The sequence below is a fragment of the Dama dama genome, chromosome 16, assembly GCF_033118175.1.
Source record: "Dama dama isolate Ldn47 chromosome 16, ASM3311817v1, whole genome shotgun sequence".
Classification (NCBI taxonomy): Eukaryota; Metazoa; Chordata; class Mammalia; order Artiodactyla; family Cervidae; genus Dama; species Dama dama.
Genome location: NC_083696.1, coordinates 19,918,886 through 19,944,972, shown reverse-complemented (window position 1 = coordinate 19,944,972; position 26,087 = coordinate 19,918,886).

Genomic DNA, 26,087 nt, shown 5'->3' with positions numbered 1-26,087 from the left:
TGGTTGAGAGCAATCTGGCTTCACTGTATCACAGAGTGGTTTGGGACCACTTGGGACTGTCCAAATCCAAGGATGTATCTAGGTCTATGAGTTTTAATAATAGGTGGAGAAGGAAATGGCAACCCACTCCAGTATTCTTGCCTGGGAAATCCCATGGACAGAGGAGCCTGGTCATGGGGTCATAGAGAGTCGGGTACAACTTAGCGACTAAAACAACAGCAAACAACCAGTGGTTATAAGTTACTCCCTGGGTTCTATTAATACTTCTCTTTCATTTCCCTCAAACTTTCAGTAAAGTCCATTAAAATTGCAGTCTGTTTTAGCAATGCTATTCGAACTTGGGGGAAAGCAGTTTAAGGGAAAATAGCAGATACTGAAGGGTGACGGTAATCCCAGCCCTTCAGATGGTGGTCTGCGGAAGGACAGGGATTTGAGGCAATAGGTGAAAACAGGACATATCTGTGGAACATTTAACTGCCCTCCGGGGATCCTTGGTCATATTTGTGTAATCTCTTAAGAGAGGACTTCCAGCAGCTAAGCAGGATGACGTTTTTAAGTCATTGCAACTAAAATGATTAAGCCCACTAATGGCTTCATATTGGAGTTAAAATTCAAATTGTAATCAAAGCCTAACGGGCTTGTTCCATCTTCCTCTCACGTTACATTTCAGTCATCCTGACCTCTTTCCGTTTTTTAACCAAGTCTGGTTTTGGGGACTTGGCCATGCGGTCACCTTTGTAAAGGAAGACTTTCACTAGTGCTGTTTTCTCTCTCTCATGCTTCAGATATCAGCTTAATTGGTAACTCGTTTAAAAGGTCTTCCCTGACAGCAGTATTTAAGTGTATTCTCCCTTCTTCTCTGCTTTTCTCTGTCACTGTCTTATTCATTTAATTCACAGCAGTTCACAATTATAAATATATACTTGTTTATCAATTATCTATATACCCCACCAGTCAATTCAGGAAGGCAAGGGCTCAGACTATTTAAATAAGACCTGTATGATGAGGTCCTAACTGTAGTTCTTTGATCAGAGTTGGCTTTTGATATAATATTTTGATTAAATGAATGGTGTGCCTGATGAAAGTATGACTTCATTTTACTTGTCAAGCGGGCATGGACAAGGACAGTTAGGTTACGTAAAGTTCATTTCTAAAAGTTTTTTTTTTTTTAACAGTCTTCTATTCCCATACATTTTCTCTGTTAGTTGAGATGCTATAATTTTTAAGATTATCCATCTACCACATGCCTAATGGCATAAAAAGACAAGTCCCATCTTCTCAGCACTTTTAAGGCAGTTGCATGGGAATCTGCCCACATTATCTCTGTTCTGTTTTGGTTCTACTTTTTTTTCTTTCTGCTTTTAGTCTTGGACTTCATCAACCAACCTTGAAACCATCAGTGACCTCAGCTTTGGTATTTGCTTCTGGTTTTCTCAACTTAAATTTTTAGTACTCTCTAAGGCCTTGGGTTTGTACTCAACCTCTGACTGTTTCTGTTTCTGGCTCTCACAAGTTTATTACCTTGGCTTAGCTATAGGTCAGGACCTGGACTTCAGTACATCTTGTATGATCCCTGTTTGATCCCTAAATATATTGATTGGCCAGCTGAGAAAGACCAGAGCATTTCTTGCTCAAGAGTTGTGGCATCTTCAGCAAGTGGGTATAATCATAATTATGTCCTAAGAGTCTGTATTGTGATAATAACACTGTATTCCTCATCAAATTGCTTCTTTCTTCCTTTATCTCTTGGTCATCACTATACTTGTATTAGATCACCCTTGTATTTTTGAACTTGATTAATGCACCACATTAAAGGCAAGGGTTTTTTTCTTTCTGCACTGTCTCAGGGAATAGATAATGAAATGTGAAAGTTCAGGGAAGTTAGTTCTCCATGGGAAGAACCATGTGAAATGTGAGACAAAAAAGAGCTAGGTAAAATTTTTCTCTTTTTTCCCTTCTATCAAGACCCCAGTATTCTTGGGCTTCCCTTTTGGCTCAGCTGATAAAATGTCTGTCTGCAATGTGGGAGACCTGGTTTCAATCCCTGGGTTGGAAAGATTCCCTGGAGCAGGGAAAGGCTACCCACTCCAGTATTGTCACCTGGAGAATTCCATGGACTGTATAGTCCACGGGGTCACAAAGAGTTGGACATGGCTAAGTGACTTTCACTTTCATCAAGACTCCAAGACCCTCGTTCCCTTTGAAACCTTTCTGGAGAAATGCTGGCTGTTGTGTGGACATACCTGTTGAATGATCTGCTGTGTCTTTTTGCAGGCTGTTGTGATGGGAAAGCATGTGTGATAACACATAGCTTCACATTAAACTCTCTTCCTTGTTTCACTTCTCTTTTCCTTTTATCCGTGAAGTCCTGGGCTTCCATCTCCCAAAGAAAATACTGGCACCGTTTCCTTCATTCAAGTTTAAACCAAGTAGTCTGAATGAGTCAAGAGTGCAGAAATTCTAGTGAAGAGTAACTGGGACAAAAATATGAAGCTAAATGGAGGAGTAGCAAATTCTAAAGTGTGACTTCAAGGGCAATGGTCTAGATAAATTTTGAGTAAAGGCTTTTACACATTTCTAGAATGTATTCCCAGAGAAGGCAATGGCATCACACTCCAGTACTCTTGCCTGGAAAATCCCATGGACGGAGGAGCCTGGTAGGCTGCAGTCCATGGGGTCACGAAGAGTTGGACACGACTGAGCAACTTCACTTTCACTTTTCACTTTCATGCATTGGAGAAGGAAATGGCAACCCACTCCAGTGTTCTTGCCTGGAGAATCCCAGGGACGGGGGAGCCTGGTGGGCTGCCGTCTATGGGGTCGTGCAGAGTCGGACACAACTGAAGTGACTTAGCAGCAGAATGTATTCCAGAGCTGTGATAAGCATATGTGATTCAGAGATCAACTTTTAAAAGAATCTTCCAATTATTTGGATTAATCATCAACAGTTTAAAGGGTTTTTCCCAATGAAAATAAACCTTTTTTTATTATACAAACTTTAAGTAAAGCTGTTCTAGTAATGTTGGCTATCAACTGTTTATATTTAGAGAGAACTTTTTGTTTTTGCATAGTAGTGTGTATGACTTAAAGAGCACAGCTCCAACTTTCATTAGTACAACTAATAAAAATACCCAAGTCTTTGGGTTTTTCTGTGTTGGGCAAGAGAAAGATGATAAAATAACCTTTTTGAAGGCCAAGTCTTGTCATCCAAATTGGTCTCCCATGAATACTAGTAGATATAAGTCTATTCTTGGTGCAAGCAATGATTGACCTCCATTATTCTACTCATTGTGCCTAAAACACCTTATCTATAGAAGCATAATCAAAATAATTGCCTGTGTCTCTAGAGTTCTGTGAAAATTAGATAATGTCAGCGAAAGTGCTTTTAGCTGCTGTAGCAGTATTATGACCTTTATTCTCCGCTTAGAATTAGTCTTAAAATAGTTTCATGATAACCCCTCATTAAAGTTTTTGAGTCTGTTTCAAGTCACTGGTATGGAAGGAAGGACAGTAGTTACAGGTCATGCTAAATAACTTAGAATTTGGGGACAGGAAAAGAAAAAGGAAACTCCAAAAGAAAGTTGTTAAACTTTTGACGCAAAGGTTGGCTATGTCATGGTAAAAATTACCTTTCAAATATACTAGTTTTTCCACCTTCTGCCTTTGCCAGGTCAATTCTTTGGTGGTTTGAAAACAGAATGACAGGAAAGGTGAAAGAGGAGAACTAGAGATGTTCTGGGGAAGGGGCTGAGGCATGGATTTTTTCCCAGGGTAGTTTGTGGGCATTAAAAACAACAAAGTAGGTGAAATGAGTGGAGGAAGTGCTAAGGAAGGGAATTATTTTTTTAAAATGAACTTACATATATCAGTTTGAATAGGTTGAAATCAAATAGAGGATTTGAGCTATTATAAAATTACTTTTTTGTTTAGAAACTATGTTTCTTGAGTGATGGTAAGTTATTACTTTTGTTTTTTTCAGGAGCCTAATGTTCTTAAAATGAGTTAGATGCCAGGAAAGCAAAGTAAAAATGGAATAAGAAAGAGGAGCAGGCACATAGGTAATGAGGAACATAAATTATTAAAGTTGCTATGGTAGAAATATTTATATACAGGATCATTGGGGGGGTGGTGGGGAAGGAGCCTCCATTCCTACAGGAAAGGAGACAATTAAGGAGGCCATCACAAGACCAGTTTTAAAAAGTAAAGTACACAAAAATATTCTTTTTCAGTGTTAAAGAGGAAGATCTTAATTATTATCAATGATCTTAATTATTGAAGTTAAAATATTTTACTCCACCTGCTCTTTAGGGGTTCAGAAAGCAATCCATGTGAGGCTGAAGTCTTATTTCAAAAAATAATTTTCTTTGAGAGAGCTTAGTTTCTTCAATATCTCACAGCATCAGCTTAGTGTGAAATTATTTTAAAAATGAATCACTTGATTTTATCACAGTTATCTGCTATTGAAATGCTGAGGAGATGATATCCCTCAGTTCATAGGTAGACCAGCCACAGTGTCTTGTGAGGGGGCTTCCCTGATGGCTCAATGGGTAAAGAGCCAAGGGGTCTTGAGGTCCATATAAATCATCAGGCAGCACTGGAGGCCCATCCGCAAGAGGCTGGAAATCCACTTGTCAGTGTGGTGGAGGATATACAAACATCAGCAAACTGGATCAGAGAAGCACTCAAATTTCCAAGTCATATGTTTATGATTTTATGAATATTTTTACACCAAGGGTTACTTATTTTACATTATGATTTTTAAAAAAGAACCTTTTTCTCATTGTGAAAACATATTTGTCACGTAATTTTTAGACAATAAAAGTCAAGAAATCATTCATAATTTCTACACCAAGGAAAGTTCCTTCCCTCCCTCTCTTTCTCTGTTGCCATGTGAAGGGAGTATAGAGTAGTAATCGTGGTGGAATATTGGGATTCAGGTTCTTATTCTGCCATTTAGTAATCACATGACCAGGGCAAGTTGCTTAAACATCTCTGTGCCCCAGTTTTTTCGTCTATAAAATACAGATTGTAATAGTGCTTACTTCCTGGGCTTGTTATGAGGCTAAAATGAGTCAATATATGTGAAGCATTTAGTAGAGTATCTGGCTCCTTATATATGTTATGTAAGAAATGTTTGTTATTATTAATGATTAGGAACATAACCTATTATGCCTGAGTATGAATCCCTGCTCTACTTATGATGCAATTTTGAATAAATTCAATATGTCAATGTCATGGCTTCATAATCTTCAAAACAGGGATTGTTAATAGGAGCCACTTCTTGGATTATGAAGTTAATATAGGTAAGTCACATAAAACAAGTAAGCACCTAAGAGATACCAGCTATATTATTCATTTAAATATATTTTGAGTGTTTTCAATATACAAGGAGTCATGCTACATATGAAGGAAACAAGACAGGTCACATCTTTCATTGAGTGTCATAGTTTCAACAAGTAAATATATTATTTAAGTGCAGTGAGAAATGTGGATGAGAAGGAGGGAGAGTTATTAGGGGAACTGGGGTAAAATTATCAGGGAATGTTTCTTTGAATATGTGATGATTTGACCTGAGCTCTGAGTATTGAGTGACTATTCCTATGATGAAGGAAAAGTGTGCATACAAAGTATGTGTATATACAAAGTATGTATACAAAGTATGTGTGTATACAAAGAGTAGGGGAGCCTTACCAAAGGAGACTGGATTGAGAGACAGTTCCAACAACCTGAGTTGCAAGAATCAGGTCATATTTTAAGCACTGAAAAAAACTTCCAAAGCTTGGAGAGTAGTGCGGGGAGCGTGTAATGTGAATGGGGCTGCAAAGATAGTACTATAAGGATAGTACTTAACAAGAAAGACTTAGAGGGCCATGTTGAGGTCAACCTTTCTTTAAATGTAATAGGAAGCTATTGATACCTTTTAAGCCGAGGGGTGATGTGACCAATGATTTCATGTTAGTATTAATCAATCTGATTTTAAATTTATGGATGTATGTACATTTTTATAGATACATTTTAAGAAATTACTGTGCAAACAGTACTTTTAAATCAGATTTTTAATTTAAATGTAGCATCATTTCTTCATGTTGTTAATTATTCTTTAAAAATTATTTTTAATAACTACATTGAATTACATTGTGTGGATGAACCATAACTTATTTAAAAATATTTTTCTGGTGGGCATTAGGCTGATTCTAAGTTTTTGGTAAAGAGAATTCAGTAATAACCATGGCAGGTGACTTTGTATAGGTTAGCCCAGGGGAAGTCTCTCAGAGGACATGGAATTTAAGCAAATACTGAAGAAAAGAATGAACAATCCATTGCGGGGGAGGAAGAATGGAAGATCATTCTAGGCATTGAACAGAAATTTCCTTTTCTTGCTCTTCTTCCTTTCCTTTCTCTTGTTCTTCATTGTCTTCTCTGTAGAGGTGATCACAATTAATATCTGAGGACTTTTCATTGCTGGGCTGTTTTGTTATGAGTAACAGACTGAAAGACCAAGTTTTTTCATTTTTGTAAAGTAAATTTAATTGAGTGTACAGGGCATTCTTTAGAAGTCTACTACTGAGATAAATTTGAAAAAAAAAAGAAAAAAGGTATCCTAGATTGATTCTGAGTAAAGGCACACTTGGTCTACAGTAGAGTTTCCCAATCATTTTTATTATTTACTCTTTAAACCTCATATTTTATAAGGCATTGTATTAGTCATTCAGTCATGTCAGACTCTTTGCAACCCCATGGACTGTGTCCCCCCAGGCTTCTTTGTCCATGGAATTCTCCAGCCAAGAATATTGGAGTGGGTAGCCATTCCCTCCTCCAGGGGATCTTTCTGACTCAGGAATCAAACCCGGGTATCCTGTGTTCCAGGAAGAGTCTTTACCATCTGAGCCACCAGGGAAACCCATTATTTACTCCCAATTCCATTTTTTAAGTGATAATGAGCCTATCTATTTGTTATTAATAAAAACCATCAATGCGATCAGTTTTTGGTTAAACTGTACCCATAATTAAGGGAATTTCAATTGAATGCAAGATTTTAATTTTCCTCTGTGTTATTGAGGGTAAGTACATAGCTTCATAAAACTTGTGTGATGTGAAAAAACAGCTCAGAGACATTTTTAGCAGTCAGGAGTCTTGAGGTAAGTCTCACTAATTCTGGCAAATTGGAGTTCTAGTGTTAGACATCTAGAATTAAAATACTCTTATTTTTGGCTTTTAATCTTTCCTCAAGATGATTTATGTATATAATTTTGAATAATTCTTTTACTCTGTTTATCAATTATTCATATAGACATGCGACTTTGGATATATTGGGTCTAGTTTGGCATTTGCCCTAAGGCAGATCCTATACCACTGATATAAATCCGTCTTCCTTTCCCACTAGGCTGTATATTCTTGATGGCACAGATCATTTTTATTTTTCTTATCACTATGTAACAAACACACAAATACATAGTTCAAAATTTATATGATTCAGGAAAGTATGTTACTTATCAGCTTCTGGCCTGGGTCCTTTGTGATAAACTTGAGTCTACACTGGAGGTCTTCTGCCTGGGACCACATTCTTTTTAAATTTTATTTTCTGACAAATACTTTCAAGCACCCTAATGTAAAACAGGTCAAATTGCATGCATTCTACTCCATTTATCTTGATGTTTTTCATCACTTTCAGTTTAAGTCTAGCTTTACTTGACCTTCAATGAAATATTTACTATGTGAGTATTTTAATATTTAATATTTTATCTTTTAGTTTTTTCATTTGTGTTACATTTTATCGACAGTTTATGGGGAAATGAAAAGGTCAAAACAATGGAACAACCTGGTAAATGGCAGGTGGCTTCAATAAGAAGCTTCTTTTCCATATCAGCACCCTAGAAAATCCTTTTAACTTCTCAGTGTGGGCATGGGTCCTTTAGACCAACCCGATCAAATGACTGCACTGTGGGAGTCAGACAAATATCTCTGCCCCTAGATCCCTTAACTGATTTCTACTCAATCAAATTTCTAGATTAACCCATCCTATCCATTCCATCTGCAAAATTTACTGATGGATGCCCCAGGTATACATACAGTTGGCTGAGTGCTTACTACTACTGCTCCTACTATTTGAGTTGTTTGCTGATCAAGATAAAGTTGCGTGTGTTCATAATTCTGTTTATTCCAGTCATTTTACGGGTGTAATTCTGTAATATAATTATATATTGTATTAACTGATGATATACAAATGCACAAGGAAAATTGTAGATTCTATTAAAATCAAATTATTGTGGTAATGGTGTATCATGGGTATATGTACATGTTCAGACTTATCAAACTGTATACATCGAATGTTTTGTATACTAGGTAAACCTTCAGAAAGCATAAGAACACTTAAATTTTTTTTAAAAATCAGAAGGCTTGGGAGTATTCAATAAAGTTAGCTCCCTAAAAACTTAGGTGTGAACAATACAGCTGTAAAATATTGTACAAATCTAGAAAACTTTTTCTTAAATTGTTTCAAAAGTATCTTTAAATTCTGCACTCACCTTAAGAATGTAGAAATTTTAGATGACACATTATTGGTGCAACTTAGTAAAAAATGGGATTATAACTTCACCATTGGACCAAACAAACAGGTAAAACAACAGAATAAAACTTTTGGTCCTGAAATTGTAAAACACAGAGAAAAGCCTTTTTAACATTGAGCCTGGCAATATTTTTTTGGATATGACATAAAAAGCACAAACAAAAAATGTATTATATGTGACTACATCAAACTAAAAAGTCTTTGCATAACAAAATAAACAATTAAATGAAGTGAAAAAAGTAACCCATAGAATGGAAGAAAACATTTGTAAATCATATATCTGATAAAATAGTAATATAAAAATATATAAAAACTTACATAACTCAATAGTCAAACAAGCAAACAAAAAAATGACCTGATTAAAAAATTGGCAGAGAAACTGAATAGATATTTTCTCAAAGAGGACATGAAAAGGGCCAATAGGCACATGAAAAGGAGCTTGACATGACTAATCATGAGGGAAATGCAAATCAAAACCACAGTGAGATATCACCTCATATCTGTTAGAATGACTGTCATCAAAAAGACAATAGATAACAAATGCTGGTAAGGATGGAAACAAATGGGAACCCTGTGCACTGTTGGTGGATATACAAATTGGTATATCCTCTATGAAGACAGTATGCAGGTTCTTCAAAATATTAAAATAGAGTGAACATGTGATCCAACAATCTCATTTCTGGATATATATCCAAAAGAATTGAAACCAAGATTTAAGAGATATCTGCACTTTTATGTTCATTGCAGCATTATTCACAGTAGCCAAGACATGGAAGCAACCTAAGTGCTCATCAACAGATGATAGTTAAAGAAAATGTGGTATATACATGCAATGAAATATTATTCAGTCTCGAAAAAATTAAAAAACTTCCCATATGCAACAACATGACTGAACCTAGAGGACATTACGCTAAATGAGATATGCTAAGTGACAGACACAGGATAAATACTACAAAATACTACTTTTGTGAGGAATCTAAAATAGTCAAACTCATAGAAGCAGAATGTATCATGGCGGTTGCAGGGCCTGGGGGCGGGGGGTGGGAAACAGGGAAGTGTAAATCAAATGGTACAAAGTTTTGGTTATGCAAGAATAAGTCCTAGAGGTCTAATGTACAGTATAACACCTATAGTTAATAATACTGTACTGCACAGATAAACATTTGCTATAGGGTAGGTCTCATGCTATATTTTTAAAATAAGCCAAAACCAACCAAACAAAAAGAATGGCTAAGGAGTGAGAAGGAAGTTTTGGAGGTGATACTTATCCCTTGATTGTGGTCAGGTTTCAGAGGTGTATAAATAGATCTCTAAACTTATCAAGTTGTACACATTAAATATGTACAGTTTCTTACATATCGACTATACCTAAATAAAGATGTGTGAAAATTGAATTAGGTGCATTCTGTGTGTTTATGGTACTACAGAAATAGACTACTTTTGAAAAGGCTATCTTTAGCTTTAGGCAAGGATGTTATAAAATGTTTATGGTAAATCTTTAAATATACAAGTATTTTCTTTAGATTATTTCAATAAATAAATAAAATTCATTTGTTTTTATAAAAAGGCTCAGTTTTGGATTGAGAAAATCTATGCAGGCGTGTTAAGTTGTTTCAGTCATGTTCACCTCCTTGTGACCCTGTGTACTGCAGCCACCAGACTCCTCATTCTCATTTTTGTTTGGCTACAGACTTATTGCCATGATCTGGGAGAAATCTAGATTCCCTAAATTTCATTCATTCACTGAATACACTTTTTAGTGATTGCTGTGCATACCAGATCTTGTCCTGGGCACATCAGACATGTTTTTTTCATGTGTAAAATGTGAAGGCATCATTAGGATGTATTCAAGGGGCCATTCAGCTTTAAAATGATGAATCTGGGATAAAATTCACCCTTTTTCTTCACAAGGCTTAAAGAGGCAGCTTGGATTTTCTCTGGAGAGCTGAATTGCAATCAGATATTTGAGAAAAGATGTGAAAGAAAGTAATAACTCCCTTAGAATTGCTAAAGGTCCTCTGATGATTGTCATGGAAAATGAGTCAAATGGCATTTGGAGCTTGAGGGAGAAGTTTAGTAGAGAAGGGTACCCTGGGGCTCACTCTTACATGGAACAATAACAAATTGCTAAGAGTCGTCACAGCAACAAGAAGAGTGGCAGCTGCAGCTGTGGCACATTCTGAATACACAGTACCTGGAGAAGTGGATTCACAATGAGTGAAACCCCCCCACACCCACACCCACCCTGGAGAAGTGGAGTCAGAATGAGTGAAACCCCCCCACACCCACACCCACCCTGGAGAAGTGGAGTCACAATGAGTGAAACCCCCCCACACCCACACCCACCCTGGAGAAGTGGAGTCACAATGAGTGAAACCCCCCCACACCCACACCCACCCTGGAGAAGTGGAGTCAGAATGAGTGAAACCCCCACACACCCACACCCACCCTGAGAAGTGGATTCACAATGAGTGAAACCCCCCCACACCGATACCCACCCTGGAGAAGTGGAGTCAGAATGAGTGAAACCCCCACACACCCACACCCACCCTGGAGAAGTGGAGTCAGAATGAGTGAAACCCCCACACACCCACACCCACCCTGAGAAGTGGAGTCAGAATGAGTGAAACCCCCACACACCCACACCCACCCTGGAGAAGTGGAGTCAGAATGAGTGAAACCCCCACACACCCACACCCACCCTGGAGAAGTGGAGTCAGAATGAGTGAAACCCCCACACACCCACACCCACCCTGGAGAAGTGGAGTCACAATGAGTGAAACCCCCCCACACCCACACCCACCCTGGAGAAGTGGAGTCACAATGAGTGAAACCCCCACACACCCACACCCACCCTGGAGAAGTGGAGTCACAATGAGTGAAACCCCCCCACACCCACACCCACCCTGGAGAAGTGGAGTCAGAATGAGTGAAACCCCCACACACCCACACCCACCCTGGAGAAGTGGAGTCAGAATGAGTGAAACCCCCCCACACCCACACCCACCCTGGAGAAGTGGAGTCACAATGAGTGAAACCCCCCCACACCCACACCCACCCTGGAGAAGTGGAGTCAGAATGAGTGAAACCCCCACACACCCACACCCACCCTGGAGAAGTGGAGTCACAATGAGTGAAACCCCCACACACCCACACCCACCCTGAGAAGTGGAGTCAGAATGAGTGAAACCCCCCCACACCCACACCCACCCTGGAGAAGTGGAGTCAGAATGAGTGAAACCCCCACACACCCACACCCACCCTGGAGAAGTGGAGTCAGAATGAGTGAAACCCCCACACACCCACACCCACCCTGGAGAAGTGGAGTCAGAATGAGTGAAACCCCCACACACCCACACCCACCCTGAGAAGTGGATTCACAATGAGTGAAACCCCCCCACACCGATACCCACCCTGGAGAAGTGGATTCACAATGAGTGAAACCCCCCCACACCCACACCCACCCTGGAGAAGTGGAGTCAGAATGAGTGAAACCCCCACACACCCACACCCACCCTGAGAAGTGGAGTCAGAATGAGTGAAACCCCCCCACACCCACACCCACCCTGGAGAAGTGGAGTCAGAATGAGTGAAACCCCCACACACCCACACCCACCCTGGAGAAGTGGAGTCAGAATGAGTGAAACCCCCACACACCCACACCCACCCTGGAGAAGTGGAGTCAGAATGAGTGAAACCCCCACACACCCACACCCACCCTGAGAAGTGGATTCACAATGAGTGAAACCCCCCCACACCGATACCCACCCTGGAGAAGTGGATTCACAATGAGTGAAACCCCCCCACACCCACACCCACCCTGGAGAAGTGGAGTCAGAATGAGTGAAACCCCCACACACCCACACCCACCCTGGAGAAGTGGAGTCAGAATGAGTGAAGCAACATACACACACAATATAGAGTGGGCAAGCAAGCCTAATATGACCATTCTCTATGGAAGATGCCCAGGCCTCCTAAAGATCCCTTCCCCCATGGGAAGGCCTATTTGTCAGTTGTATTAACTTCTCCAGGTGCACTTTTCAGGTGTGCTAAGCTGCTTCAGTTGTGTCCAACTCTTGGTGACCCTATGGACTGTAGCCCACCAGGCTCCCCTGTCCATGAGATTATCCAGGCAAGAATACTGGAGTGGGTTGCCATTTCCTTCTCCAGGGGAACTTCCCTGATACAGAGATCACACTCAGGTATTTTACGTCTCCAGTGTTGGCAGGTTAGATCTTGACCACTAGCACCACTACGACACTTTCCAAGACTTAAGTGAATATTTCTGTACAATAGACTGTTATTTAGGAACATGCCATGTGGTCACAGAACCTCCTCCTCATCTGATGGTGACCCCAGAGCTATTCTTACATTCTGAGTCTGTGATAGTCCAGAAGGCATTTTAAATGAGCACTGTGATGACTAGTAATCAGTTAAATCAAGGCTAATCCTTAGAAAACGAGCCAATCTGATTACATGGACGACAGCCTTGTTTAACTCAATGAAACTACGCCATGCCATGTGGGACCACCCAAGATGGACGGGTCATGGTGTTGAGGTATGACAGAATGTGGTCCACTGAAGAAGGGAATGGAAAAGCACTCAGTATTCTTGCCTTGAGAACCCCATGAACAGTATGAAAAAGCAAAAAGATAGGACACTGAAAGATGAACTCCCCAGGTCAGTAGGTGCCCAGTATGATACTGGAGATCAGTGGAGAAATAATTTCAGAAAGAAAGAAGGGATGGAGCCAAAGCAAAAACAACACCCGGTTGTGGATGTGACTGGTGATAGAAGCAAGGTCTCATGCTGTAAGAGCAATATTGCATAGGAACCTGGAATGCTAGGTCCATGAATCAAGGCAAACTGGAAGTGGTCAAACAGGAGATGGCAAGAGTGGACGTCGACATACTAGGAATCAGTGAACTAAAATGGACTGGAATGGGTGAATTTAACTCAGATGACCATTTTATTTACTACTGTGGGCAAGAATCCCTTAGAAGAAATGGAGTAGCCATCATAGTCAACAAGAGTCTGAAATGCAGTAATTGGATGCAATCTCAAAAACGATAGAATTATCTCTGTTTCCAAGGCAAGCCATTCAATATCATGGTAATCCAAGTCTATGTCCTAACCAGTAATGCTGAAGTTTAACAGTTCTATGAAGACCTACAAGACCTTCTAGAACTAACAGCCAAAAAGGATGTCCTTTTCATTATAGGGGGCTGGAATGCAAAAGTAGGAAGTCAAGAAATACCTGGAATAACAGGCAAATTTGGCCTTGGAGTACGGAATGAAGCAAGGCAAAGGCTAATAGAGTTTTGCCAAGACAATGCACTGCTCATAGCAAACACCCTCTTCCAACAATGCAAGAGAAGACTCTACACATGGACATCATCAGATGGTCAATACCGAAATCAGATTGATTATATTCTTTGCAGCCAAAGATGGAGAAACTCTACACAGTCAGCAAAAACAAGACTGGGAGCTGACTGTGGCTCAGATCATGAACTCCTTATTGCCAAATTCAGACTTAAATTGAAGAAAGTGGGGAAAACCACTAAACCATTCAGGTATGACCTAAATCAAATCCCTTATGATTATACAGTGGAAGTGAGAAATATATTTAAGGGACTAGATCTGATAGACAGAGTGCCTGATGAGCTATGGACAGAGGCTTGTGACATTCTACAGGAGACAGGGATCAAGACCATCCCCAGGAAAAAGAAATGCAAAAAAGCAAAATGGCTGTCTGAGGAAGCCTTACAAATAGCTGTGAAAAGAAGAGACACCAAAAACAGAGAAGAAAAGGAAAGTTATACCCATCTGAACACAGAGTTCCAAATAATAGCCAGGAGAGATAAGAAAGCCTTTCTCAGCAATCAATGCAAAGAAATAGAGGAAAACAATAGAATGGGAAACACTAGAGATCTCTTCAAGAAAATTAGAGATACCAAGGGAATATTTCATGCAAAGATGGGCCCAATAAATAACAGAAATGGTTTGGACCTGACAGAAGCAGAAGATATGAGGAAGAGGTGGCAAGAACACACAGAGGAAATGTACAAAAAAGATCTTCACGACCCAGATAATCACGATGGTGATATCACTCACCTAGGGCTAGACATCCTGGAATGCGAAGTGAAGTGGGCCTTAGGAAGCATCACTATGAACAAAGCTAGTGGAGGTGATGGAATTCCAGTTGAGCTAGTTCAAATTCTGAAAGATGATGCTGTGAAAGTGCTGCATCCAATATGCCAGCAAATTTGGAAAACTCAGCAGTGGCCACTGGACTAGAAAATGTCAGTTTTCATTCCAATCCACAAGAAAGGCAATGCCAAAGGATGCTCAAACTACCACACAATTGCACTCATCTCTCACACTAGTAAAGTAATGCTCAAAATTCTCCAAGCCAGGCTTCAACAGTACGTGAACTGTGAACTTCCCGATGTTCAAGCTGGTTTTAGAAAAGGCAGAGGAAATAGAGATCAAATGGCAAAAAACATCCGCTGGATCATCGAAAAAGCAAGAGAGTTCCAGAAAAACATCTAATTTCTGTTTTAATGACAATGCCAAAGCCTTTGTCTGTATGGATCACAATAAGCTGTGGAAATTCTGGAAGAGATGGGAATACCAGACCACCTGACCTGCCTCTTGAGAAACCTGTATGCAAGTCAAGAAACAACAGTTAGAACTGGACAGGGAACAACACACTGGTTCCAAATAGGAAAAGGGGTACATCAAGGCTGTATAGTGCCACCCTGCTTATTTAACGTATATGCAGAGTACATCATGAGAAACGCTGGGCTGGAGGAAGCACAATCTGGAATCAAGATTGCTGGGAGTAATATCAATAACCTCAGATATGCAGATCACACCACCCTTATGGCAGAAAGTGAAGAGGAACTAAAGAGCCTCTTGATGAAAGTGAAAGAGGAGTGAAAAAGTTGGCTTAAAACTTAACATTCAGAAAACTAAGATCATGGCATCTGGTCCCATCACTTCATGGCAAATAGATGGGGAAACAGTGGAAGCAGTGTCAGACTTTATTTTTTGGTCTCCAAAATCACTGCAGATGGTGATTGCAGCCATGAAATTAAAAGACACTTACTCCTTGGAAGGAAAGTTATGACCAACCTAGATAGCATATTAAAAAGCAGAGACATTACTTTGCCAACAAAGGTCTGTCTAGTCAAGGCTATGGTTTTTCCAGTAGTCATGTATGGATGTGAGAGTTGGACTGTGAAGAAAGCTGAGCGCTGGAAAATTGATGCTTTTGAACTGTGGTGTTGGAGAAGACTCTTGAGAGTCCCTTGGACTGCAAGGAGATCCAACCAGTCCATCCTAAAAGAGATCAGTCCTGGGTGTTCATTGGAAGGACCAATGCTGAAGATGAAACTCCAGTACTTTGGCCACCTCTTGCGAAGAGTTGACTGATTGGAAAAGACCCTGATCCTGGGAGGGATTGGGGACAGGAGGAGAAGGGGATGACAGAGGATGAGATGGCTGGATGGCATCACCGACTCGATGGACATGAGTTTGGGTAAACTCCGGGAGATGGTGATGGACAGGGAGGCCTGGCGTGCTGGTATTCATGGGGTCACAAAGAGTCAGACATGACTGAGTGACTGAACTCAACTGAACTGAACTCCTTAGATGGAAAGTTATGACCAACCTGGACAGCATATTAAAAAGCAGAGACATTACTTTGCCAACAAAGGTCCATCTAGTCAAGACAGTGGTTTTTTCCAGTAGTCATGTATGGATGTGAGAGTTGGAGTATAAAGAAAGATGAATGCAGAAGAATTATGCTTTGAGCTGTGGTGTTGGAGAAGACTCTTGAGAGTCACTTGGAGTGCAAGAAGATCCAACCAGTCCATCCTAAAGGAGTTCAATCCTGGGTGTTCACTGAAAAGTGTGATGTTGATGCTGAAACTCTAATACTTTGGCCACCTCATGCAAAGATCTGACTCATTGGAAAAGACCCTGATGCTGGGAAAGATTGAGGGCAGGAGGAGAAGGGGATGGCAGAGGAAGAGATGGTTGGATGGCATCACCAACTCAGTGGACATGGGTTTGGGTAGACTCCGCGAGTTGGTGATGGACAGGGAGGCCTGGCATGCTGCGATTCATGGGGTCACGAAAAGTTGGACACTACTGAGTGACTGAACTGAGCTGAACTGAAACCTTTGCTATTTTTTTTCACTGAGCAACAATCCTGGTGCCGGCTACTGGCTGACACTTTACAAAGGTGCGGAGAGATCATTCAAGGATGGAAAGACCTAGTGTCTGATTTCAGTAGATGCTGCCCATGTGCAGCTTAGTAAGTATTCAAATTCCTGGGTGAAAACCCACCTCAGACTCAAACTAGCAATAGAAAGATTATAGTCAGGGGGACCTCATATATGAGATATTTCCAAAAATTTGAATTATAATTTGATGTGAAAGATGCAAAAGAAATAGTTAGGATAAAGGAAGATTATCCTAGGTAGAGGGAATGGCATACTCAAAGGTCCTTGGACGGGTACATACTTGGATGGACAAAGGACAGAAAGATGGCCAGTGTGGGTAGAGTTAGTGGGTGTGGAAAAGATGCTGCAAAATAAAATCATGGAAGCCTGGATGACTCTGTTAGGTGTGGAGATGGAGTTTTAAAATGGAGGGGAAGGTGCTAGATTGATTGTAAGGGTGAGCAAAAGAGAGAGATAAATGCTGGTACCTTGGTTATTGGGCTTCTCCGGTGGCTCAGTGGTAAAGAACCCACCTGCAGTGAAGGAAATGTGTGTTCCATCCATGAATCCAGAAGATCCCCTGAAACAGGAAATGGTTACCACCCCAGTATTCTTTCTGAGAGAATCCCACTGACAGAGGAGCCTGGCGGGCTACAGTCTGTGGGGTTGCAAAACAATCAGACATGATTAGCGAGTAAACAACACCAACAAACAACAATCTATGTTACTGGCTTGACCAGTTAGGTAGATAGTAATGCCACCTAATGAAATGAGAAAAAGCAGAAAGTGAAACAGCTTAAGGTTAAACAGTTTCAGACTACGATTACAAAAATAAACCAAATCAGTAGAAGAGAATAAACTCTAGAAATAGTTACAATTATGAATAGGAATTTAAGAAATAATAAGCATAATATTTCAGACTTAGATGATAGAAAAGTATTGGTATGCTTGATTATCCATCAGGAAAAAATTAAGCTAGAGTCCTGCTTCATAATATACAAAATTCCAGATGAATCTTCAAGTTGAAAATTAGAGCCAGAACAACTAGCTTTATCTGTATAGAAATATGTACCTCAACTGCTACCCCATGCCATACACACAATTAACTCAAAATGGGTCAGAGATCCAACCATAAGAACTTAAACTATTAAATATTTAGAAGAAAACATAGTAAAATCCTTGTGACACTGGAGTAGAGAAAGATTTCTTAAATATGATGAAAAGAAAAAAATGAAAATTAATAAAATGTCTTCATCAAAATTAAAGCCTTTGATCTGTGAAAGTTAAGGAAATGAGAAGACTAGCCATAGATTGTAAGAAAAGACTTGCAAAACTTATTTCTTACAGGGGACTTGCCTTCAGAAATATACAAAGAACACTTACAACTTGAGGAAAACAATCCAATTTTTTTTTAAAGGGGAAAAGATTTGGATACACACTTTACAAATAATGTAAATCCAAATAAAACTCACAATGAGAGATAATTGGGCATCATCTGAATGGCTAAAATGAAAAAAAAAAATTGACAATACCAAGTGCTGGACAGAATGTGAAACTGGAAACTGTATATTTCTGTTGAGAATGCAAAAATGAGAAGGCTACTTTGAGAGATAATATGGCAGCATTTTATAAAATTAAACATACACTTACCACATAACCCAGTAATCTTAAATCTAGATATTTATTTCAGGAGAAATGAAAAGGGTACGTTCATATGAAGTCTTTTACTCAGAGATTTTTACATTTTCATAAATAATATTTAATGTATAATGACATTATAATAATGTTATGTTATATTATGTTATGTTAATAATGTTATATAATATTACACATACTAACTGTTAAAGTTAAATACAAAATGAAGCCCTGGCTTAATAATTCCTGACCAGACAAAACCATTTAAGCCATGTAACCAAAACTAAATCTAGCTCATTTCATGAGCATAAGCAGGACTTAAGGTTATGTCTTGTAAATGGCTCTGACAGTCGTAGAGGAAACTTAGGTCATTTTCCTAAAACTGGTAGGAAATAATCACTTTCAACCAATCCCTTGCCGTCTGGAAATCCCCGTTTTAATAACCAGTTGTTATGAAGGCTAACAGCTTCCTCATTTCACTTTATAAGCCATCCTGTAACTTCATGCTTTGAGTTTCTTATCAGTCTTCAAAGTTAGAAGCTCCCAGCTTGTGAACTTTTTATATACACAATAAACTCTTACTAAATAATATTTATAGATATAGTCATTTTAATTTGGCTATTTCTGGATTTTTGACCTAACCAAACACTAGAATAATTTCAAATATCAATTAACTGGTAGTTACAGATTCAAGTTGTGAATTATCCACAGTATGCAACATTGCTCAGCAATGAAAATGAAGTGGATATTAATATATGTGAAAATGCAGATACCACTCAAACATATGAGAAAAGACAAACGTGAAAGACTATGTAGTCTGTGAGTTCATTAATACAAAATCCTGGAAAATGTAAAGCTGTAGTGAGAGGAAACAGAATGTGGTCAAGGGTCAGGAAAGGGTATCTATTGTGAAGTGGCGTGAGAAAACATTTTAGGATGATGGAGCTGTTCAACAGCTTGATTTTGGTGGAGGTTATGTGATTACATACAATTACCAAAATTTATCAACCTGTATGTTCAAAATGAGTGAATTTTGTTGTATGTAAATTATACCTCAATAAAGCAGAAAAGTAAATAAAAACGTTGTTCAATCATTCAGTCATGTCCAACTCTTTGCGACCCCTTTGACTGCAGCACACTAGGCTTCTCTGTCCATCACTATCTCCCCGAGTTTGCTCAAACTCATGTCCATAGGGTTGGTGATGCCATCCAACCATCTCATCCTCTGTCATCCCCTTCTCCTCCTTCCTTCCATCTTTCCCAGCATCAGGGTCTTTTCCAAAGTGTTGGCTCTTTATAGCAGGTGGCCAAAGTACTGGAGCTTCAGCTTCATCATCAGTCCTTCCAGTGAATGTTCAGGGTTAATTTCCTTTAGGATGGACTGGTTTGATCTCCTTGCTGTCCACGGGACTCTCAAGAGTTTTCTCCAGCACCACAGTTCGAATCATCCGTTCTTCAGTGCTAGTGCTTTTTATTGTCCAACTCTCACATCCATACATGTCTATTGGAAAAACTGTAGCTTTGACTATGCAGAACTTTGTAGGCAAATAAAAAGAAAACACTTGAAAACATTAGATGAAAATCTTAAAGACTCTAACCTCAGGTTGAGGGATAGCTTCCATATTTTCCTATATAAAAATTATTTCAGCTATAATACAGAATCAGACAGAAAATGGTAAACTGCAAAAGAATGCTTGCAACGTATGTTACTGACAAAAAGTAAATATTCCTAATGAGTAATAAGATCTTATAAATTGTTTTACATGAAAAAGATAACACAGTAGAAAAATAGCCTAGAGAAAAAAGATGATGCCCAAATGGTCAAGACATATGTGGAAAAATGCCTAATCTTACTATTAGTAAGGAAAATGAAAATTAGAATATGAGAACATTTTTATCCATTATACTGGAAAAAACTGAAATGAGTAATCATGAGAATGCTGGTGAGATTGTGAGGGAATGGTCCCTTTCATAATGCTGCTGATGGCAGTATGAATCTCTAAAACATCTGGGGAAATTTATCTAGAAATATATATTAAACTTATTATGCACATATTATTTAATTCAGCATTCCCACTTGTCGGCCTCTAGCTTTTATAAATAAGGGCACCGATATATGAAGCCATTGGTATAGCAATCAATATGTATTGAAGAATTGCTGGAAACTGGCACAAGGAAAAACTAGAAACTACTTGAGTCGGGGAAATGGATGATTAAATTCTGACACATCTATGTTGCGGATTACCAAATAGATATTTAAAAATAGTGAGCTGGTAAAGAATCTGCCTGCCAATGCAGAAGATGCAAGAGACTGGGATTTGATCTGTGGGTCGGGAAAATCCCCTAGAGAAGGAAATGGCAATCTGCTCCAGTATTCTTGCCTGGAAAATTCCATGGACAGAGCAGGCTGCCAGGCTATATTCCATGGGGACATAAAGACTTGGGCCCAAATGAGCACACACACACATTGTAGAGATTTATTTATTAACCATAAGTGATATCCATGATGCTTTTGAAATAAGAAAATTACATAAGATAATATGATTTTATTTTGTTAAAATTATCACAGCCTGAAAGCCTGCACTATACTATGTCAGAGCTCCCCTGGTTATGTGAAAGAATATCAGTACGTTGCTAATGCTGGTAACTACACGAGGGGGGCTAAGAAGACAATATAATTTTTTTTTCTTTATACATTTTTGCCTGTATTTATCTTTTTAGTCACAGCACCAGATGCAGTGAGGAAATATGACTTTTGTGAAGCCATAACTTTAATAGAGAAAATTCTAAAAAATATACATAGCATATTCTTCAATTTTAAGGTACTGGATATTGTGAGATGACCACCAATCTGGGTATAGATTTTGGAGAAAAACACAACACTACCCCAGTAAATGTGCATATCAGTTGTAAAGTGTATCACAATTTCAGAAATAATACAAAGGCTGAAGAAAAAATTGTTTAATGTGATAGAGGAAAATTTTTCAGAAAAAAACATTAGTTATATCCCTTTTGCCCTACTTCCTTTTCCCTTTCTGAAGCAGCACCTCAGTTAAAGACCATATATTTCTTAATATAACTATAGATCCAAAATTTGTTTCACTGAAGCCCACGTTTCCCACAGTAATAAAAAGCCTCTATGAAGAATCTTTCAGCATTCAGAATTTGATAATGGAAATGTGAGATTTTCCCTGGGTCTGCACCTTCTTAAAAAACTACCTACCATTTTTTTGGGAATGTAAACATTTTCCCACACCCCCAGAGACTCCCATCAACAAATTTATTAAACTTGTCTTATCCAGGAAAAAAAGGACCATCTATTTCTTAAATATTTGCACTAGTAAACACTTGTGCATGGACACACACACACACACACACACACACACACACACACACACCCCTAGTCTTTGTCCTCAGTTTATCGATCTTTTGCGTATTTGAAAGCAAATTTACATGATGAGTGTGATGATGCAAATTTGGAGGATCAGAGACAGATCCTTTTCTCTGGCTGCAAAAGGGAAAGTAATGAAAGAGTACAGACAAAGTGGTTGAAGGAGGGCTGGGTAGGAGGAACAATTGGAGATAAAAGATTTGGAAGCGAGTGGGGAAGGAAACAGACTGGGGAAGAGACGGCCAGTGCAGACAACTTATTTTGCAGGAAAAATTACTGTTTTGTCACATGTACATAAATGTCCCTGTCTTCTATGTAATCTCTAGTAAAGCTTGTTAGAACTCTAATGTCTTGGGAAATAATTTACTTTTTAGAAATGAGATTTTTTTCAAGAGGTATGTGGGGTGAAATCAGACACTGGCTATGGGAGTCTGTGTACAGTGGATTATGAGAATCCAGAAAATATAGGCCTTACTGCTACTACATTATCTTGCTATTGTTTGGGAAATGGAAACTTTCAGAGAAATCACAGGCCCTTAGCTTACAAATTATGCAAATTTCATGAACTAATAATTATCACATAAATTACATGTAGAACTTAAATTATGGATTAAGGGAGGAGGTGGGAGGAAGGGATTATAAACACTTAAATACGGTAATCAGGCTTGACTTCCAAAGGCTAAAACTGTAATTGAGTAATTTAAGGAATATCTATTCCTGCTGGTACCTCTCATTTTATGAGGCAACATCACAGTGTCTAAACAAAACAAATCTAAAGTCAGTGATCACATTTCCTAAGATGCTGGTAATAAACATTGGTCAAAATAATGGTGAGCTTAACTATTCCTGTTTATATTTTTAGTGACTTAAATTGATCATTAAATTATAATTTTCAGTTTTATTTTTCAAATCACTTCTTTGAATTAGTTATTCCTCTAATCATAAAAAGAAAATGAGACTGACCTGCGGTCTCGGGGTCATGTTCGTCAGGACAGCCTGCCCCATTGAGGTTTTGCCGTGTGGTCTGTCCTGCCACCCGAGCACAAGGAGGTCTTCCTGAAGGGCCTACCCAGACCCGAAATGTCCCAGAACCTCCAGGGGCCGCCGCCCAGCTTGTATTCGCTGCCTGAGCCTTGCTGTGTACAAGGGTAGGGACATCTGTCCAGGCGGGGACAAGCCACCTTCAGCCGACTGACCGTGGTCCCCGCTGTTGCTTGATGGGGCTGACACTTGCCGAGGGCCCCCGCTCGCCCCCTGGGGCTGTCTGCAGGTCTGGGGCCGGCCCTGGATCAGGCAGGTCACTGAGGGTGGGACTCGATTGTGAGTGAGAGTCTGCGTGGCCCCTGCCTGTGGCCTTGCAGGCCCTGTGTCCCCACGTCGGTCGTCAGCTCTCCTAGCAGAGTGAGCCTCACTTCATGTTGCCCTCGGGCTTGGGCCCCAGGATGCAGTGGGCTGCATGCCCACTTGACATGGTAGCATTGTTTTTAGAGCCAGCAGGAGCGGGCCATTGGGGAGCCCATTGCCCCAGTGTGGGACCCCAGGTCGCTGCCAGTGTTTTGAGCATCTTGGCTCCAAGTCCTGTATGTGGTCCACAGTCCCTCAATCCCCAGAACTTTGCATTTACAGCCTCCGCATTAGTAAACCTGGACCAGACGTTTGGAAGTTAGTCTGAGGTGATGTAACAAAAACAGTAAAAGGAGCTACTTAAAAAAAAAAAAAAAGAAAATGAGAAAAATATACTAGAGTGCAAAACAAGAAGAAAGGTCTATTTTTATTCTAGTCTTTTTTTTCCTATGCATTTGAAAGCATAAAATTTGTTTTCATTTAAAATAATACAAATATAATATTTTTAATAAAAACACACTTATTTTATAAACATTTATGAACTGCTTATTATGGTACCAGAATAAAATTCAATATCAAAAATAAAAATTCTGGATGAGGAGAAACAAACTGTAAATTGCTCCAGCCAAAGGGAAAAATTACTTATGTCTATTCAACCAGTGATTAGATCTGATAGACAGACTGCCTGAAGAACTATGAATGGAGGTTTGTGACATTATGCAAGAGGCAGTGATCACGACAAACCCCAAGAAAAGAATTGCAAAAAGGCAAAATAATTGCCTGAGGAGACCTTACAAATAGATGAGAAAATAAGAGAAGCTAAAGGCAAAGGAGAAAAGGAAAGATATACCCATTGGAATGTAGAGTTCCAAAGAATAGCAAGGAAAGATAAGGAAGTCTTCCTCAGTGATCAATGCAAAGAAATAGAGGAAAACGATAGAATAGGAAAGACTAGAGATCTCTTCAAGAAAATGAGAGATACCAAGGGAATGTTTCATGCAAAGACAGGCACTATAATAAAGGACAGAAATGGTATGTATCTAATAGAAACAGAAAATATTAAAAGAGGTGGCAAGAATACACAGAAGAACTATACAAAAAAGACCTTCATGACCCAGATAACCACGGTGGTGTGATCACTCACCTAGAGGCAGACGTCCTGGAATGCGAAGTCAAGTGGGCCTTAGGAAGCATGAACAAAGGTAGGGGAGGTGAAGGAATTCCAGTTGAGCTATTTCAAATCCTGAAAGATGATGCTGTGAAAGTGCTTCACTCAATATGTCAGCAAATTTGGAAATCTCAGCAGTGGCCACAGGACTGGAAAAGGTCAGTTTTCATTCCAATCCCTAAGAAAGGCAATGCCAAAGAATGCTCAAACTGCCACACAATTGCACTCATCTCATGTTAGTGAAGTAATGCTCAAAATTCTCCATGCCAGGCTTCAACAGTACGTGAACCGTGAACTTACAGATGTTCAAGCTAAATTTGGAAAAGTCAGAGGAACCAGAGATCAAATTGCCAACCTCTGTTGGATCATTAAAAAAGCAAGAGAGTTACAGAAAAGCATCTACCTCTGCTTTATTGACTATGCCAAAGCATTTGACTGTGTGGATCACAACAAACTGTGGAAAATTCTTCAAGAGATGGGAATACCAGATCACCAAACCTGCCTCCTGAGAAATCTGTATGCAGGTCAGGAAGCAATAGTTAGAACTGGACATGGAACAACAGACTGGTTCCAAATCGGAAAAGGAGTACATTAAGGCTGTGTATTGTCACCCTGCTTATTTAATTTATATGCAGAGTACATCATGTGAAATGCTGGGCTGGATGAAGCCCAAGCTGGAATCAAGATTTCTGGAAGAAATATCAATAACCTCAGATATGCAGATAACACCACCCTTATGGCAAAAAGTGAAGAAGAACTAAAGAGCCTCTTGAGGAAAGTGAAAGAGGAGAGTGAAAAAGTTGGTTTAAATCCCAACAGTCAGGAATCTAAGATCATGGCATCCAGTCCTGTCACTTCATGGCAAATTTGATGGGGAAACAGTGGAAACAGTGAGAGACTTTATTTTGCGGGCTCCAAAATCACTGCAGATGGTGACTGTAGTGATGAAATTAAAAGAGGCTTGCTCCTTCTAGGAAAATTATGACCAAACTAGACAGCATATTAAAAAGCAGAGACATTACTTTGCCAATAAAGGTCCATCTCCTCAAAGCTATGGTTTTTCTAGTAGTCATGTATGGAGGTAAGAATTGGACTATAAAAAAAGCTAAGTACCAAAGAACTGATGCTTTTAAACTCTGGTGTTGGTGAAGACTCTTGAGAATATCTTGGACAGCAAGGACATCCTACCAGTCAATCCTAAAGGAAATCAGTCCTGAATAGTCATTGAAAGGACTGATGCTGAAGCTGAAACTCCAATACTTTTGCCACCTGAGAACTGACTCATTGGAAAAGACCCTGATGTTGGGAAAGATTGAAGACAGGAGAAGGGGACGACAAAGAATGAGATGGGTAGCATCGCCGACTCGATGGCCATGAGTTTGAGTAAGCTTCAGGAGTTGGTGATGGACAGGGAAGCCTGGCATGCTGCAGTCCATGGGGTCGCAGAGAGTTGGACATGATTTGAGCGACTGAACTGAACTTATTCAATCTCCATGCAACATTTAATAAAAATTCTTGTATTTGGGACAGCTGATTGTTTCCATGTGCATTTGATATTTTCTTAGAGTTTAAAAAATATCAAAAAGCAATTTTTTTTCTCTCCGTATCTTTCCTTTAATGTCAGGTAGTTTCAACCCCCCACCCCCACACAAGATACATGTCATAGAGGAAGGGGCCTGAAGGCATCTGAGTCATGCATGGTGTGGTGCATACAAACCTTGGCCCAGATCAAAGGAGCAATCAAGTGCCTGG